This window comes from Manis pentadactyla, chromosome 11 (genome assembly GCF_030020395.1).
Source record: "Manis pentadactyla isolate mManPen7 chromosome 11, mManPen7.hap1, whole genome shotgun sequence".
Taxonomy (NCBI): Eukaryota; Metazoa; Chordata; class Mammalia; order Pholidota; family Manidae; genus Manis; species Manis pentadactyla.
In genome coordinates, this window is record NC_080029.1 from 110,670,704 (window position 1) to 110,688,166 (window position 17,463).

The following is a 17,463-nucleotide window of genomic DNA, read 5'->3' on the forward strand; positions in this document are numbered from 1 at the left end:
AGAATTATATTTTTTACATGACAATAAATATATTATTTTTAATTTAAAGTTGGCCTGATGCCTAAATAAAATGTTTTAAAAGAGTTTTTTTTGGCACCTTTAAATAAATATATCTCCAAGCCAAAGAAGCCAATCTTATTCAACATGTTTGACTGACAGAGAGACAATTCACTATGATCATGGTTGAAATATTTTTAAAATTAGAAGTCTTTCTACAATACTTTGGCATTATAGAACACTTCATAAAAACATGTTTATATATATAACATTTTTAAAAATAAAAAAAGACCAAAGGGACTTAAAAGTTATATATTTAATAAAATAGTTTTGATGATCCACAATAAACATATTTGAAAAATATTTTAACCATGGTATAATAACCCCAAACCATGTCTTCTCAAATCAGTGAGCCAGCAACCAAAAGAGAAACATCTTGCCTCATATATTGCTTACAGTAACCATCTGATGCAGATGAAAGATAAATCCAATTTAGCATAATAATTATTGGTATTCTTCTAGACCCCCCGTTTCTTCAGAGACATTTAAAGAACTATCCAGTGTGCGTTATATGCCATGGGGAAAGGAAAATTAATATCAATCATGTGCTAAGTTGGGTACAATAACAACAGTCATTTCCTGAATCTATGTGAGCACTTTTCCCTTCAAAACAAAGACATTTAAACCTGCATCCACTCTATCCTGCATAGTGAGAAATGAGATGAGGCCCCACTAAAAAACAAAAATATATTGTTACAAAATGTCAAATATCCATCTTTCAAACAAAATAGAAGCAACTTATCAACCATATGAAATACTGAAACTCAGATAATATTCCCTCTATAGGTATTGGGTAATATTTGATTCTAGAATTTATAACTAGAGAAGAGATAAATTTCTATAAACACAAAGTTTCAGACAAGAATAGAAGCCTGAGTATCTTGTTTTCATCTCTGGTTCTGCGTAGCAGACAATTTTTAGAAAATGTGTTTCCCGCATCCACCTTGCTCCTGAGAGTGGATACAGTTTTGAAGGGGGGAAATATCATGAATAATAGGTATATTGTATCAAGGAAGACCTAGAAGATATCTTGAAGTACCAACAAATATGATCTTATAAACAGAAGTGAAACAAAATATTTGGTAGAATTTCTTTCTACTCTCCAATATGGACACAGTTGGGTTTGTTCAGGTATACAAACGTGCCGACAGGAATTCAGGAGGTTAATGCTAATAGTGCAATTAGGGGAAGCAAATTCTTAGCATCTGACTTTTTAGCACCAATGTCTGGTTTGGTTTGGTATTTATAGCTCTAGCTGGTAGAATAAAATGTATTTTAGTTCCAGATGTACTTGAAAGTGATTTAGAAGTTATCTCTGTAACTTACTTCCCCAAATGCTGCATTGTTTATTTCTACAAAATTAATATTTTTTCAGTTCCTAATGATCGGCTTAGCAGGAAATAGGACAATATGAAGTCTCAGTCAATAGCTTTGATGGAATGAGTTTTACCTTGGGTCCTAGACACTCTAACATAACTGCCAACATTTTTTTTCCTTTTGCTTGGTGGAGGCAAAGTCCAAGAATGTGAATTTGTTAAAAGAAGTCAGATTTTTTGCTGGTTTACAATGAACTATGATCACTGTGACTAGTAAAGGGAGAGACTACTAATAGCTGACTCTAAATTTAGACATATGTATATTTTAGGTCTAGGGGAGAAGTCTCCATTTCAGACCACTTATTATAGGTATATGGGTAAAATCAATTTTACTTCCATTGGGGATGTTGTTGAAAAATACATTGCTAGGCAATGGAATGATTAGGATTGATTTTTCTAGAGAAAGAGCAAATGGCTTTGTGGTCATTAAGAGAGATTAGAGGAAATGAGACATTATAAAAATAAGTGATGTGTCCAAAATCAGTTGGTCAGAAATGAGGATGAAAGCAAAGGATTCTAGGATTGGAGTTCTTTCTTGCTGGGGAAAAGGGTTAGATTGATCTGAGAGCGCCACAAACCATTATTACTAATTGGATCATTAATACACAGGTATTCAGACCTCACACCTCACTGCTATGAATGTCTTAGGATATGGCTGCTATTTTGAAAAGAGTAAAATTACTGGATTAAACCAAGACTCTTCAAACTCCTAACATCCCAGGTTGCACTGATGGGATAATAGAGAACTTTCCAAGTACCTTAGGAACCAGCCAAGCAGACCGAAGAAATATGATATTTTCATGAAATGACTATTTACAGAGCACACACTATGTGTCAGGCCCTTTTAGGCACAGAGGTGCACATAAGACCCTGTTCTCATGGAGCTTACCTTTTAATATTAAATGGCCTCCCATTGGCAGGCAGAGGAAGAGTACAGGGATACTTTAAGAAGGGTGAATTAAGTGATGGCGAATTTTAAGAACCTGGAGAAAAAAAGCTCATTTTGAAATGCTTGATGGGGAACCTTTGGGCCCTACAGACTAAGGACTAAGCTGAATGGAAAAACGCCTGTAGTTGCAATCAACTTTTCTGTTTTGATGCACTTATATAAACTTGACATTTGAGCTGTAAAATATGGTTGCTCTTTGTCAGGTAAACCAAGGGGTAATTTAGGTGGCATTAATTTAATGAGCTTATTACCTGTGTCTTACAGAAATCACACGTTTACTTTTTAACCATTCTCTGGGGTCGCTTGCTGCTACCACCAGTTATTTTGTTAAGACTGGTGAATGTTTAAAAAGGTGTGATGAACAGAAACATTTTAGCTGTGCAATTAGAAACAGTCTGTGCCCTGCAACTTTTAGGACTTTCTCAAGTTGCTGATGGGTTCTCTGTGTTTCTGATTTATAAAGTTTGTTCTCTGCAATAGGTTCCAAGGCTGTTCTCTACTAACACAAAACAAATGTATTATGTATTAGTTTCTGCGGTCATAATAAAATCAAATTCATCAGCCCAGACAAGGACATGCTATTGTTCTTACAGAATGTCCAGCTTATCCAATGTCCCAACGGACTTCAAGAAAGTGTCAATTTACAAAATCAACTCATTCTCCAGTTTCTATCAACAGCAGTTACATGGTCTGGGAACACTAAAACGTTGTAGTTTCACTTACAAGTAACGGAAGAGATTTGCTACCTGTCTTTGAAGAGGGGCCTATCCTGGTCGTTTTGTATTGGGATGGAAAAAAACACCATGTCTGATTAAAGCAAAACAAATTTTGAAGCTACAAAAGTAATGTGTCCCTGACAGAAAAATCAGAAGCTAGAAGTAAACAGAAAAATTCCCCACAATGCAACTAGTCACTGACATGGTTAGAACCCCGCTATTTATCTGTCCAGTCTTTTCTGCCTCTCTCCATACATCAGTTTTAAAAAATGGAATCATACGGTACATAATGTTTTGTGATTTGTCTCCTCCCCACCCCCACCGCCTCAATTACCTTCATATTGTTTCATGTCAGTAGGAAATGTAAGAGGTATACAGTTGACTTTATTCAAGGACACAGTAGGCAGGAGAAACGTTTTTTTTTCATATGAACTTAAGAAAGTGCGCCCCTCACACTAAAGCCGTTCTCGAAAACCCTCTGTAATCTGCCTGGACTTTCAAATAGCAAGTTTCGTGGGTTCAACAAGTGCGGCCAAGTGCAACCCGGCTGCCGGTTCTCGCCGACAGCACCGCAGTGGGGTCCCATCGCCCGCCGCGGTCCTCCGTCGGGACCACACCGCGCTCCCTTCGGGGCCTGGCCCGTCGCCGTCGGGAGGCGCTCTGGGGGCCCAGGGCCCCATTACATGGACGCCTCGATTCCTGCACCCCTAACCCCCGCTTCCAGCGGAGCCCGAGTTCTGGGGAGCCGAGGGCACCCTGCGCCCCCTTCTCCCCGAGAGAGATCGGCCGGCGCGTCGCCTCCCCTCGCGGACCCTCCCCGCCTCCGGCCGCGGGGCAGTGCCCAGGAGAGGCCCACGGACGCCCGTGCTGGCCCAGCCCGCGTGCCGCGCGACGCCGCGCTGGACCGGAGCCGCGCCGTCCCCGAGTGATGACGCGCTTCCTGCCCTCCCGGCGCTCGCGGGCCGTGCGCTCGCGCTCGCGCTCGCCCTCGGCTCTTGTTCCGCGCCGGGAGCCAGCAGCGGCGGTAGCGGCTGAGGCAGCTGCGGGAGCGGAGCGGTCGCCGGGCGTGCGGGGGGACGCCGGCTGCACTCCAGGGCAGGCGCTCTGCAATGAGACAGTAAATGCATCCCCCGGTAAGGCGCACGGCTCAGTCGGGTTTTCCTCTTCCTCCAGCTGCTTGCACGTTGCATGAATTTCTCGTGTCTTTTCCCTCCCCTCTACAGAAGGAAAATGTGGGTGGTTTTTCCTTCCCTTTTTCATCCCATGAGTGATACCAATGCAGAAAAAAAATCCGCAAAGCTCCCAGATTTGATGTTCTAAGAGGGCTTTTTGCAGAAAATAAAAATAAAATAAAATTCATGCACCTGTCTATTGCATATGTATGTTTTACTGCATTCGACCTGGGCGCAGAGCTGTTTGCAAACAGCCCTGCAGCCGGCTCTCGAGAAAGGGTTCCTGGCGGTGGTCAGCCGGTCCCCCTCCGGGGCTCCCGCCGGGTTTCCGGTAACTGGGCTTTGAAAAGCAGCCCCGTCTGCATGGAGTGTCCCCGCGGCCCCGGCTGGGCCCCCGCGCCAGAAGAGTTGGCGCGGGCGGAGCGGCTTCATTCCAGCGCTGGCCGTCCCGACTCCAGCGCCACTTTGCAAACAAGTCTCCGTCCGAGGCTCCAGGCAAAGACAGCCCGCGGGTGCGGAGCTCCTGCTCATCCAGTCCTGGACTCTCAGACCTGCCGATTCCACGACCCTCCTTTACTTGGCAATCTTGCCACCAGCAAAGTGCTGGTCGCTGAGGGAAGGGGGCAGCGCCTGGCCGAGAGCCAGAGCAGGATTTGGATTCAGAGCCGCTGCCCTCGCACTGGAAGAGCGGTGCTCTCTCCTTCCTCGGCCCCACGAGCTGAAATTTCGCGCCCACTGGGAGCTGGGGGTTCTGGAGACCGGCAATTCGGGGTTCCCTGAGGGGACTGAGGAACGACGTTGGAGGGCGCCATATTTTCAGTGTGTCCTGGCTGCGGAGGGCAGGGACCGACCAGTTTCCGGGGCCCTGGGAAAGCGCTGCGCCCCCACAGAAGGGGCAGGAGCGGTTTGCTCCGGGAATCTGCGCGCCGAGGTCGGCACGGAGGCGGCGGCGCAGGGCGCGCACGGCGGCTGTCCCCGCAAGGGCGCGCGGGCTGCAGCGCGGACCAGGCCCGCCCGGCGCGGGTGGGGGGCCGGGAGCCGCGGTCGGGGACTGCGCGCCCCGCTCACCCCCTCCCCCGTCCCGCCGAGACGCGGCGTTCGAGCTCGGAGGCGCAGGGAGCCCGCCCCCCGTCCCCGCCGCCCCGGCGCTCCGCCGGAGTCGGGCGCTCGGCGGCACCCACCCGCCCGGCGCCGGGTGCCGAGCGTTCTCCCGGCCCGAGGGTTCGCCTGGGCGCCCCGCAGGGCGCGGGAGCTCACTCCCCGAGCAGGGGGAGGCGCCCGGGTTAGCGGATCCGGGCCGAGGGCCTGGCTTGGGGCCGCCCCGGGGCCGAAGACCAGCCGGAGCCTCTTATCCCTCCCGGGCTGCGGCGGCGGCAGCAGCAGCAGCGCCCGCGACTGCGTGCTCAGCCCTGGCTGCGATGCCAGCTCTCGGAGGCGAGGTGAGGGGGGCGTTTCCAGAAGTTGGGGCTTCAGGGGACGCGTGGGGAAACTTGGAATTTTGCTGCCTGTGAGGAGCTGCGGCGATTCGGGGATAGGGAGCTGATTCAGAATCCCTGGGTCTCGCGGTGAAAATTAATCTCCAGTCTTTTCCAGAAGATGAGAGAGGAATGAGCTCAAGTTCTCGGCGTTGTCCAAGACACAGTTAAAGAACAGGAGGGTAGGGACGATGTCCTGGAGAAATCGACCCAAAATACAAAAATTACAGCCCCCCTGGGGCTCTAAGTACCACCTACTTTGGCTTTTACTAGTGCCTGGGTGCACGGCGTTGTGGCATCCGTCAGGTTGCGCGCTATCCTTTCTGCTCCAGAGCTTGGAGTCAGCGACCTCTTGGAAGTCAGGCCCTGGGGAACCTTTATTTTTTTTAAAGAGACTGTGGTCTCTGCTTTGAGAAGGGGCAAGGGAAGGGCGTGTGTGCTGACCTACAATCCGCTGAGTGCAGGAATGTGCCAGTCTTTTTCCTTGGCGTCTTACTGAAATGATGCCACAGTATTGAGGTCATGTCAGCACTTGGGGCTTCATCATTGGAGAGAATTCAAGGGATCACAGAAGTAGGGGTGGGGTGGGCGGAGATGGGGGGAAGCTTTCTTCTGGGAATAGGCTCCCTGATGTCAGGGATTAGACCGGTTCTTCCTCCTCCACCTCATTAAGTGCCCCCAGGGTGAATGTCAGCCATGGAGTTTACAAGATGTTATCTTCTTTGATGCTGATTTGGGATATCTATGGGAAAATCGGGGCAGTCGAAATAACAAATAGCCTTGAGAGAGGAGGGATATCTGCATGAATGCTATTTTCTCTTTCATTGAGTCCAAGAATTGTGGAAAACACCCAGAGTCCAAGGTGTGCTTATCTAAAATTAGCATAACCAATTTTGGAGAGAAATCAGCTGCAGAAAATGCCCATCTATATTGTGAGGTTCCCAGTCTTAGAGGTGGTACCTTGAATTGCAGAAACACAAGCCTCCTTGGACTGGGCAAGTCACTGTTTTCTCTCAGCCTTTGTACCCACTCATTATCAAGGAAATAGTTGAGTTATTTGCATTTTTGGCATTGATGTTGTGCTTCAACCTCCGAAGGGAAAGTGAGCATGACTCTGTTGGATGGGGATATTCTTTACAGGTATAGGCATATTGGTGTGTGTCTTGTATTCACTTACTGTCAAACTTGTGCAGGGTTTTTCAAACACTGTTCCCCAGAGTATTTTTGGGTGGTCAGGTTTTAGAAAGATGTGTGTGTGTGTGTGTTTTCCTAGTCCAGTTTCTATCTTTAATACCTCAAAATTATACTGATTCCCCTGCTCCTCCCACCCTCACTCCCAGCAGATCATTCATCCCCAAGAGCAGTTAAGGATGGTTACAAGTCATGAACAATCTAAACTTTCAGCAACTCTGAAAAAAAAATGCATGTTAGCATGTATTTATTCATTTTAGCATTATGCTACATAACTATATATGTCACATACTTTTGTGCCTGTGCTAGATGTTATATAATAGAAATTAACTTTAAAAAAGTTTTCTTAGTAAAGTGGAAATAAAAAATTAAAGAAGTTTTATTGCAAACCCTGTAATCTTCATTCCCAAGTTCATTGCTTTAATATTTATCTAGTTTCTTATGCCTGTCTTAACAAAGTGTTATAAATTGTGCTTTGTTGCCTCTTGACTGATTCTTATTACAACTTCATGGTTTGATGAAAGTTCTTCCTTTATTTCCTGAAGAAGATGTTGTCACTTCAAAAGGTTAGAAAATGCTTCTAAGTTTTGAAGAGCTGTCTGTCAATTTACCGGGCCTTGTTTTGTGTTGTGCGTGTTGTGGTGTGGCATGCCCAGACTCTTGGAGCAGCGTCTGAAACTTGTGATCTGTGACATTATTGCCCCAGAACTTTTGAGTCATAATGTTTTCTTGGAGATTTGGGGTGGTGTTTAGCCAATACAGGAAGTACTAAAAAGAGTTAAATAATTGAAAGTTATTTTTATTGGGTCTAAGGAATTTTAAAGACAAGGAGGAAAACTTAATAAAGAGGACCAGAATTACAGCTTAACATACCCAACTGGTACCTTTTTAATTACAGCACTTTCTCCCAGAACTTTTAATCCTATTACTTTTATATATAATAAGGAGACTAGTTAAAACAACTGCTGAAAGAACTATTACAAATAATAGGGATAAATGGTGGGTGTAACCACCCATTTTGCCTAAAGTTAAAATAGTTAAAGAATCTGAATTATCAGACTCCCCCTGCAGGCCCTCCCAACACTGCTCTTCCCAGTAAGCGGGAGATTTTGAGAGGCAAAAAAATCTTCGAGGGGGTGGAGTAAAAAAAAAAAACAACAACAAAAAAGAAACAAAATGCTTAGGGTAGGTTTCTCCTGTTCATTCACCATCCTCATAACCTTTGGCTCAGTGGGAGGTGCCATTTGAATGAGAAATGATGGACAAGGCTGGGTACAAAATTTTTTGGTTGTGAAAGCCTTGATATGTCACCCAGAACTGTGAATTAGGGTTGGGCTCGTTTGCTGCCCATTTCATAGGGAATTTTCAGAGTCAGTGCCAAGACCGTAGTGTTGTTTCTTCTTTAACCAACAATTTAATTTCATCCAAAGTGGTGCTGTTCTGAGTACGCAGAAAAGTAACTAATATTTGTGTTTCCTTTTACTTTATAGCCTCAGTCTTAACAAATGAATTTCTCTTAAGTCTACTATTCACTTATTCAGCACTTGGTTTTGAGGCTTCCCATGTACTTGCTACTAAGAAGACATTCCTGACCCTCACCACACACAGTGAATTCCAAAGGGATGACACTCTTTTGTACTTTCTCTATCTAATAGATTAGGGTGGGAGATGAGTGTGTGATTAAATAGTATTTGAAGGACAACACTATAGAAAGATGAGCAAAGGATATGAACAGGCAATCTCCAAAAGAAGAATTACAAATGGTCAATAAAAATGGGAAAAATTCTCAACCTCCCTAATGGTCAGGGAAATGAAAATGAAAAAACAAAGAGATTAGTTTTCTGTCTATGCAACTGACCCACTTTTTAAGAGTGGTAACATCCTTTATTAGATGTGTTGGGGCAACTCTTTGGTAGGAATATGAATTGTAACATTTAGGGAAAACAGATGGTTTCTGCAAAAGTTTTGTAGGTACATGACAATATGATGTAGCAGTCCCATATTTGGAGTCCTGTCTTGCAGAAATAAAAAACATAAACATTAAGGAGCTGTGTGTGAGGATGTTTATTGCAGGATTATTAAAGTAAATAACCTAGAAGCAGCATGAATGTTAATCAGTAGGATGAATAAAATAGGGTATAGCCATACTAAGGATTTTTTTGCAAGAGATGTTGCCTTGCCTGAGGGTTTCAGCCCCAGGCAAGTTCACTATGGATTCAGTGAGACTGAGAAATGACAAATGGGATGTTCTTGGGTAAAAGGGTTTATACCGAGCTTTATTCTCAAGGCATAGGCGGAGCCCTAGAATCACATCTACATCCATCAGTGTGCAGGTCTGCAGGTCTGTAATGTGCCTCTGCTCAGAGCCCTGGACAGTGATCTTTGTATAGTGACTCAATCAAAAACAGCTTATTGCCTACAGGTGTGGAAGCAGTAGCCTGGCAGGAGGCCAATTACATCATCAAGTAGTTTAGAGTCAGGTGAGGATCCTGGCCATAGGCAGTTCCCCACAGATGTTCACGATACAGTAAATGTAAATAAAATCCAGTTGCACAGTATCATATGTAGTGTGATCTTATTCTGATTGTAAAAAAGAAGAAGCTCTATGTGTATGACCTTGGAGAAAAATGGGGAAAGACACACAAAACTCAATAATGTTTAAAATTGGCTGTGGGAAAGGGGTGGTGATTAACTTGCTCCCTATACACCTCGATTGGTTTACTTGCTCAAACATTAAGCTTTTCTATAAGAAAACACTTAAAAATGTTACTTGGTTAGAAACTGATATGGAATCATTTTGGAAACAAAAGCTGAGCAATATCATGCCTGCTTTCTCTGATGCCTTCTGCAGCAATCTCCATCTTGGAAACTTTCAGATAATTATCTTCACAAATCCTGTGGTTTGCCAATTTTGAGTAAATTCCTTCCATATAAAGGATGGCTTCAGGAAAAGCTGTTTACCTCTGTGCCCCCAAAGAGTAGTGAAAATAAGAGATCATGAAAACTCTTGGCAAGCACTCCCCTTTCCCTGACTTCCTGTGATCCGATTCTGGGGGAAGACCAATGGCAGTCCTAGCAGGGGAGGTGTTTTGGCAAAGTGCCGTCTTCCTTGATATCAGCAGCCTGTTCTCAGACTTGGTTTCCCAATCTGAAGCCCAGAGAGGTGCTGCTTAATGGCTGGGCTGGCGACTGAATCCAGGTCTCCTTCCACACTACCCCCAGCTTAGCTGATTGCCTCGTCTGTATCACTTTCAATCCTGCCTCTTACTGTGAGTTTTGAAACTTGATAGAACTTATGAGTTCTTGGCAGTTACCAGTAAAACTAAACTTTCAAAAACAGTGGAATCTCCATCGACATTTTTAAAACTACATACCAAGTGACCTTGTAAATCCTGCTGGGAGACTCAGAATCTTCACCTGTTGGAAGCTGGGGCTCTGCTGTACAATTTGAGACCCGTGGTTGGATTCGAGTGCATCAGAATCACCCAGAGGGCTTGTTAAAACCCAGGTCATTGGGCCAGAATTGAAGATTCTGCAAGTCTTGGGTAGGGACTGATAATCTGCATTTTTACCAAGTTCCTAAGTATGCTGATCATGCTGGTCACGGACCACACTTTAAGAACCACTGGTTTAGAGGAGATGGCTTGCTCAGATTTGCAGTTCTTGTGTGCTTGGCCAGCCAGTACTCTACCCTATCACAAATGAAAATTAGAAGGCCAATCAAGGCAAGTTAGCTCAATGTTATCAATTTCATCAAGCTGGGAAAAATAAATATTTGGACTATACTATATAACTGTCTGTATCTGGTGTATGTGTTAGGAGATTGAGTGATATTTTATCAATAGATGTTTGTTCGATCAACAGTGAAAGTCAGTTAATGGATATTGTTTTGAATATCTGGAATGGATTCTCTTGGAAAAGCCAAGAGGACTGTTAGAGGTTTTCTGGTTCCTGTTTTTGTTATTTTTTGCTGCTTCATCATGCATACATACATATTCAGGATTTGATGCCATTGATATCTTTTAATTTAAAGTTGTGTACATATAAATGGTATTATGAAGAAGATGGTGGCCAGATGATACATGTTGTTTAAATTGCATTGTAATCTGATCATTGGTGCATTTTGGGGGGGAAATTAAGTGCAATAGCCATGAATTTCAACAAGGGTTTATTACAGTGTTGCCAGAGAGGCCACATTTCTAACAGTGCTTATTAGTGACACGTAAATGCTTGGCTGTCCTTGGAGACCCTCACTTGTCTGGATGTCCTTAAGGGGCTGGGATGACCCAAAGCTCAGTAAGAAGTTTCCCTGAAAGACTCCCCTCCCCGCTGACCTCCTAATTCTAAAATTCTTTAGCAGATGAAAACTTGTTCTCTTTTTAGCCTCTCAATTATTGTGCCTTTTATTTGTTTCTAATGATTTCACATGTAAGTTGTAGCACAGCCAAATGGGTAGCAGTAGTGGGGTGTATGAAAAAAAGTGAAGTGGAAGAGAAGTTTCATAAAGGAGGTCGTACTTAAGCTGGGCTCACTAGGAGTGGGTCCCTTCTGTGGGGCTCTCTGCTGGGGCTGCGCGTTGGCATCATCTAGGCGCTCTGATGTGGCTGGGTTGGCAGGACCTGGACACTGTGGGCAAGTTCTGCAGGGAATTCTAATGTGTAGCCAGTGTAGACAACACCATGTACAGTTGTCTGGGTCACTTTCCCTCATATGGCCCATAGTACCCCTTCCCATCAGGTTTCAAAATCATTATTTATTTATTTTTGCCAGAAAGGAACAAACCAAACACTTTCTTTTTTTTCCTGGGTAGTGAGATAATAGATGTTCTAAAATTTTAAAAATACTTTTTGGTATTTTCCAAGTTTTTATACCTATTTTAGGGTATATTTCTCTTATAATAAGAAAACATTATAAATCTTATTACTGCCTAAATTGTGGTTTACCAGATATATATTTGCATTTATATTTTTCTAAATATTGAAATCAATATCAAGACAGTAACGTCTCCATATATGCCACAATAAATGCGGTGTGCTTTTCCTTCTGTAATCCTTATCTCACAAACTATATCTAACAAACTATATGTTTGTTAAAATAATTTGGGGCTGTAGGTTAGTTTATTATTTTATACTTTTATATACCTTAATTTACAGGAAAGAGAATAGAATTTTATAAACATGTTTAAAAACATTTTTTCCTGCTTAATTCTATATGTTTTATTAGTTTTCCTGATAATCAGAAGTTTTAAACAGAGTAGAATGTTGCTGTCAACATTTTGGTGACTTGGGCACCTTTGCAGATTGTCCACTCAGCTCAATCCCTTGACCAACTCCCAATCATCTTTTTCTCTACCCTCCCTCGGCCATCTCCCCACGGTTCTCTCTGGACCACCCAGAGGCTGTTTGGCAACATCTAGAGACATTTTTCTCTGTCACTGGGAGGGAGGCTGGGAGGGGTGCCACTGGCATTTAGCAAGGATGCTGCCAAAATCCTAGAATGCATGGGGCAGCTCCCTAAGAATTATGTGGCCTAAAATGTCAGCACTGCCAAGATTGAGACACTCTGCCCTAGTGTCCTTGAAGTTTTTATCTGTAACCCCAATCCACGGGAGAAATACATCTTCCAGGATAACCCAGTACAAAAACATCATGTGACTGAAACTCTTCTCCCAAAACAGTATGTACACTTACTAGGTATAATGTGCTCTTAGACCTTCTGTTTCATTAAAAAAAATTGCTGATCATGACCCACTAAATTGATTTCACTACTCACTAAACCTGCAACCTGTCACTTGAAAAACATGGTTATAGACCTCATCATTACCTATAAATATACCTCCACCGAAATCTTGACAAGCATTCCAGGCAGACCCCCACTTCTTCTCTTTCATCTTACTTCCTTCTCCACTTCCCAGCCCCACTCAGCCTTCACCCTACAAGGGGCTCTGACCTGGCGACTCTTCACTTTCTCATTGTCCGTTTTCTCTTTCTTGTCCTCATGACAGCCCCACCCCCAGCTCTCAGCTCACCCTGCCTGCAGACTCCCTCAGCTCCCTTGACCCTTTCCCCCTTCATCTCACTGTCTTGAGAAAACCCACCGTCCGCCCACCCGGCTCCTGCCTCAGGTTGATGAACATGGCTGGAGAAAACACACAGCCTTCTGTGTCATCTCCCTTTTGATTCATGACCACAAACCTCAAGGGGTCTCTTGGCACAGCTGGGTCCATATGTTCCTGTGCCCAGCCCACTCTTGGATGATGACTTGGTCTATTTCATTGAGAAAAAGGAAGCAATTAGAAACTAGTTTTATCACCTTCCTGTGGCGAGTCTGCTGCCAGCCTGCAATGTAACCACACAGCATCGCACGCCCCTGGGCACTGGAGCCGGGCTCTGTGGGCACGCAGGGCTCTCACCCCTGTCTGTATGTCCTGCCCCTTCTGCGTTGTCACTGTTCCCTCTGACGGATGATCCCCATGACAGAAAAGCTGTAGTATCTGTCATCCTGAGGAAAGCAGCAGCCAGGACACACCGCGACCCCGAATCCCGTCAGCTGCCCTTAGATTCTGCCTCCCTTGTAGTAAATGCTTCTGAAAGAATTGTCAGGCGTTCTGCTCCACTTCCTCCCTCATCCTGTCTTGAACCCACTCGAGTCCAGCTTTTGCACCCCCCCACATTCCCCAAAACCACACTTCCTGCACCCACCTTCCATGCCCACCCCCACCTGGTTCCCCCTCCAGGCCCGAGGCCACTGGGACTCTAGCTCCCCTGTTCTCCGCACCCTGGTTCTCAAGGCACTGCAGGCACTCTCTCCACTTCCCTTCATTTAGGAATTTGCTCCAGTGTCCCCTCCGCATGGGCTGGCATCCCCCAGCCTTTGCCTCAACCTCTTCCTTTTAAATTTTCATATCATTTATTGTTCATAATTCATTTATTGCCTGCGTCATAGCACTATACAATATGAGATCCATGAGAAATCATCTCTGGTGCTGTGTCTCCAACTGTCCCCAACAATGCCAAGCACACAGTGGGTCCTCAGCAAAAAAAATTTTTTAATGAGTAATTGAAGACTACCTGTGTAACCAGCTAGTTTGCCTTGGGTGAGGGAGAAGTAATCTTGCCCAGGTTGGTCTAAGGAGGAGAATAACGAGGTGCAGAAGCGGTGTCTCATAGGGCAGTATTTTTGAGGTCATGTGCTGAGAGTTAGAAATTCAAGTACTGAGTGAATGAAGCACACCCTTGCTAAATACTTGCTGAGTGATAGAAGGTCCCTGCAGGGACAGCTAGATGGAGATGAATGATTCCCCTCTTACTTTTATCTCTGAAGCCCTAGGGGCACTTAAGCAGTCTGTTGGGTAACTGTTGTCACTGGGTTGAAGACAGTAAATTCACTTGTCTGAAGTGTTTACCACTGACCTTAGTGTTCCGGTGGATTGTTCTGGTGTGCCACTCATCCCCAGAGCCCACGTAACCTCATGGTGCGATGTCCTTTTTTCTCATGCAGTGTTTGAGACCATGGCGGAGTGAATTCCTGCAGATGGGCGGGCGTGTTCCATGGTTCCCACAGCAGTGCTCTCTCAGGCACCCAAGGTGGAGAGCCCCGAGGCTTTGTGTGCTTAAATTAAGACCCCTCTCTTCTCTTTCTGTTTGCCTTACTTTAAGATAGCCCATTTAATTACTTGACACCCTTGTCCAGGACCTAGCTTGTCGAAAGTGAAGATTTTCCTGAGTGTGGCCTGAGGTCATGCATGGCAAATCTTGTATGGGGAATGTGGGTTATTCCTGGGTTTGAGAGATTCCATTGAGGCCACTTTAAGAGGTTTAGTTTTCTCCTTGAAGGACTGTCTTTTGGGCTCAGCACCTGTCACTCCTGGGCCCTTCCCCACAGGGTTAAAGGGTAACACGTCATTCAAGGGCAGCCTAAGGTACAGGAACAAAACATAAAAGCACAAACGTCTAGTCCATACAAGAAGGAAGGGCACATATCTTTATGGGACATTTTAGGGTGATTCCAGGGAAGTTTATTTCTTAAAAAGGGAGGCCTGAATGGTTCTAGGTCAGTTTATCCCTTTGTCAGGGAAAGAACTGCGTCTCAGAAAGAAGAGACTTACGGGCATCACTTGGCAAAGCTGGACTGGAATCCCACTCTCCTGACCACCACCGTGTACTTTCTCCTTTCGCTGGGATGTCTGGTTGGACCTTGACTTTAATTCATGGCCATGGTTCTTGGTCCCAGGTGTGCATCAGAAATAGGAACACTGGTTCCTAAACCTTGACGAACTCACTGACTTGGAATCTCTGAGAGTGGGACCTGGACACCTATGTTGTTGTTTTTTAAAAAAATTTCCCTAGGGTGGCTCCTAGGAGAGGTTGCCCAACAATGGTGTGTAGGGGGCAGCGGCAGCCAGGGCCCTGGGGATAGTCACCCCATGGGGGGAATGTCTGCTGGTCTGTGCACTGGACACACAGAGGTGGTTCCTTTCTGCTGCAGGACAACCATCTCAACAGGGTCAGTCTGCTCCTTGTTCTCCCAGAGCCCCTCAAGTTACTGAATAAGACCCTGTAGGGTTCCAGTCTTAATGCATATCGAAAGGGCCTTTTAGTTTCTTTAGAGGCATTTTCCCAATGTGTTCTGTCCTACTTATGTGAGAAGGAAAGCTGCATTCAGTGCGAGAAAATCGTCTCTTGAGGGCCTTTCCCATGTCCTCTTGATTAGAATCCCTCGGTGTCTGAGCGCTGAGGGTCGCTCGCCAGCTCCAGACCAGCTGGTAGCCGGGAGCCGAGCAGGAAAGCTGCTCTGACAGGAGAAAGGAAGTTGGCTGTGCAGGGATGGGCTTGGACAGTTTTGTAAGGGGCATCACTTGGTAAGTCACTTGCCAATGCTTGCTAGTGAGCTTGCAGGTGTCTGGAGCTCTGATTCTGTGACCGTTGCTACAGGCTCTGCACAGCAGAGCTTGAGTGATGTCCTGTTCCCTCCGAGCGGGCGCTAACCTGACAAGTAGTTTCTATGCAACTTGCGTGGAGTTTATGTAAATGTACCTGGTGAAGATATTAGAACAAGCCCTGTGGAATCTGAGAAGCATCAGGTAGGTCCACATGTCCTTCACAAAAGGAACTTTCCTTTCGAATTGGAAGCTGATGGATTGTGCGAGTTTGTTAGGGCCGCCTTTACGCAGTACCACAGCCTGGAGGTGTAAACAACAGAGACGGGTTGTCTCAGTTCCAGAAGATAGAAGTCTGAGATCAAAGTGTCAGCAGGCTGGCTCTTTCTGAGGGCTCTGTGGGCTCTGAGGGAAGAATCAGGGCCAGGCCTCCCTCCTTGGCTTGTAGATGTCTGTCTTCTCCCTGTGCGTGTCTGTTTCTGTGTTCAAAATTTTCCTTTTTGCAAGGACACCAGTCATACTGGATGGGGGCCCACCCTGATGGCCTCATTTTAACTTATTACCTCTGTAAAGACCCTGTTTCCAAATAAGGTCACATTCTGAGGTACTGGCAGTTAGGGCTCTAGCATATTTTGAGGGGCACAAATCAACACAGCACAGACTGTCAACCGACTTATGCCTCAGAATCTGAATCTGACGTGGAGTGCTTGCTGGTGAAGTAACCTTTTTAGGCTAAGGGGACCCTAGTCCCTAATAGTTATGGAATTCTGTACCTGCCAGTTTTACTGACCTACTTGGCACTTTGCATTTTCCTAAGTCTTGCATATATATTGCCATCAAAAAAGCCCTACAAGGCAGGTGGTATTTCTACTTTGAGGAAGTTGATGTGTACCAACGTTTACACACTAAGGCTTACTGGATAAATTTGACCCAAGCTTAGATTTTCTACTCCGTCCCATATGTTTCTTCCATAACACCAGTGATTCTCAAACATTGATACATATAAGACTCTCCTGAGAAACTTGTTGAAAATACAGACTTGGGAGACCCTCTAGAATATTACTGAATCAGAAGCTGAGGTTTCAGCCAAGGAGTCTGTGTTGTATTGTTTTCCCGGGAGATTTTGATACACTCCAAAATGTGAGAATGAATACACTCTATCAGGGACATGGTACCAACACTACCAAGTTCCCATCTGATGTTTTTGTCTGCTGGCTTGCATATAGGAAGCCCTAGGAGGCATCATGGAAAGGTGCTCACTGGAATCAGGGGGTGCTTAGAGCCCAAGGGGATCACCTTCTTATATATTATCCCTGCCACCATACTGAAGGGCAGGGTCTGAGCTCTCTGGCTGCCCAGGCTGTGCTAACTGAACCTCAGCTGGTGGGAAATAAATCTGGCTTGAATGTTCTGTGCTGCACAGATGCACCTCTTGCCACAGTGGGGAGGAGACAGAAGAGAAGGTGAAAGAGGTGGTAATAAATAAACATTACATCCTTTATCAAAACAAAAATAAAACCAGCAAGAGGACAAAGCCAGAAAATATGTGGTAAGTATTTATTGTTATAAAATGTATTTACATTAACTAAAACATGCTGGGGCATGCGCAGCGCAGAAGGATCATCTGGAGATATTTTACAGCGTGCGCT

At 45.1% G+C, this 17,463-nt stretch overlaps 1 protein-coding gene across 1 annotated transcript in view; it reads left to right on the forward strand.

Moving 5' to 3' along the window:
- Window positions 1–4,102: 4,102 nt before the first annotated feature.
- Window positions 4,103–17,463, forward strand: part of TLN2 (talin 2) — a 453,275-nt gene continuing 439,914 nt past the window's right edge. The window contains exon 1 of the mRNA XM_036903054.2: window positions 4,103–4,231. The gene's annotated coding sequence lies outside the window, so the exon portion shown is untranslated. The remainder of the gene's footprint in view (window positions 4,232–17,463) is intronic.